Genomic DNA, 2339 nt, shown 5'->3' with positions numbered 1-2339 from the left:
GCCTTTCTTTTCTTTTCCCTTCTTTTTCTTTTCTTTTCTTTTCTTTTCTTGTCTTGTCTTTTCCTTTCCCTTTTTCTTTTTCTTTTCTTTTCTTTTTTTTTTTTTTTTTTTGAGACAGGGTTTCCCTCTGTACCTTTGGCTGTTTTGAAACTCACTTTGTAGACCAAGCTGTCCTTGAACTGAGAGATCTGCGAGCCTCTGCCTCCCAAAGGTATGGAGCCACCATCACTGGGCCTGTAAGGCATTTTTAAATTCATGATTTATGGGGGAGGGCTTGGCCTATTGTTGGTGGGGTCGTCCTTTGGCTTATTTTCTGGAGTCCTATTAAGGAAATAGGTGAGATGGCTCAGCGGTTAAGAGCACTGACTGCTCCTCCGAAGGTCCTGAGTTCAAATCCCAGCAACCACATGGTGGCTCACAACCACCTGTAATGAGATCTGACTCCCTCTTCTGGGGAGTCTGAAGACAGCTACAGTGTACTTATTTATAATAATAAATCTTTGGGCCAGAGCAAGCAGGGACTGAGGGAGTGGGGGTGACTGGAGCAAGCAGAGGTCAGGAAGGCTCACAACCATCTGTACAGCGACAGTGTACTCATATACATAAAATAAATCAATAATTTTTTTAAAAAAATAAATAAAAGGCTAAGCAAGCCATGTTGAACAAGCCAGTAAGCAGCACTCCTCCATGACCTCAGCATCAGCTCCTGCCTCCATGTTCCTGCCCTGCTTGAGTTTCTGCCCTCACTACTTTTGATGAAGAACTGTGAAAGAAATAAAAAGGAAAAGAAAAGAACATGTCTGCTCCTATGTATGATGGAAGAGAAAGTTTATTATAGATATGTAGGAGAGCTTAGCCAAAGAGATATCTGGGAGAATCCAGAGTAGACATGACCAGACTAAACTGGGCTATGTGGGGAGATGGGGAGAGAAGGTAGGAGAACCAGATGCAGCAGCTCGAAGACCAAAGGTACAAAAGTAACAAAAATGTCTGGAGTATATTGGGAAGAGCCTCTGGGCTGGGGAAGTTCAGGATACTGGGAGAAGCTGGCCCCAGGTCCTCTTTGATATGTTAAATAGGCTCCTTGGCCTGTTGTCTCTGGTTCTTTGTACTTCAGTGCGGCAATAGTAACCTTAAACAACATTTTTTTTTTCCATACAGAGTCTTAAGTACCCCGGGTGGTCTCAAACTTGCTTGTAGCCCGGGATAATTTTGAACTTCAGATCTTCTTGCTGTATCCGTCAAGTGTGTAAATTACCTGTATGTGTCATGTCAGCAGGCATGGTTTATGTAGTGCTTCAGATGGAACCTAGGGGCTTTCGAATGTTAGGCAAGCATTCAACTCCAATCAACACTTTCTTTTTTTCTTTTTCTTTTTTTTTTTTTAAGATTTATTTATTTATTATATGTAAGTACACTGTAGCTGTCCTCAGACACTCCAGAAGAGGGCGCCAGGTCTCGTTGTGGATGGTTGTGAGCCACCATGTGGTTGCTGGGATTTGAACTCTGGACCTTTTGGAGGAGCAGTCGGGTGCTCTTACCCACTGAGCCATCTCACCAGCCCCAATCAACACTTTCAAACAGCCAGAAGAAAGCAAAAGTCCTATAAAATAACTTAATTATTTAACCTATTTTTTTCATGTTGAATGCAGATAGTTTTTGGAATTAAGAAGATTAAAGATAATAAAATGCAGTTAAAATCATTCTTGTGATGTATGAAATCGGTTACTAGGCAACTTGTAGAGAACATACATCTAATATTGTATTATCCTGTGAATTGAAATTTTCATTTTCACTTAGATATATACTTATAGGTCACAGGAGATGGCTAATAAAGGAAAGAAACATACAAGGAAATGTGGCATGGTCGTACTCTTTCTATAGCTTTCCCTAATATTAACAGCTTACCCAACTCTAGAGCTGTATCAAAACCACCATACTGATGTTGCTATAAGCCAAAAAGCCTATTCAGATTTCAACAAGACACTTTGTGTGTCTGCACATATGTGGCTTTCACAGTGCTGCAATCAGCTTAATCAACTGTACAATCTAAAGGCCTGCTCTGCACTCATACCACACTCTCCCTCCCTCCCTCCCTCCCTCTCTCTCTCCCTCCCATTCTTAATGCCCAGCAACCATAAATCTGCTATTTCATGAATGTTGCACAAATAAAACCACATTAAATGTGAGCTTTCAGACTGTATATTTTCACTCAGCATAATCCCTTGAGATCTATTCATGTTACTATAAATATCAGTAATTTTTTTTTTTTTTTTTTTTTTTTTTTTTTTTTTTTTTTTTTTTTTTTTTTTTTTTTTTTTTTTTTTGTCTTCATGATG

The sequence above is a fragment of the Mus caroli genome, chromosome X, assembly GCF_900094665.2.
Source record: "Mus caroli chromosome X, CAROLI_EIJ_v1.1, whole genome shotgun sequence".
Lineage (NCBI taxonomy): Eukaryota > Metazoa > Chordata > Mammalia > Rodentia > Muridae > Mus > Mus caroli.
Note: the sequence above shows the minus strand (reverse complement) of the source record.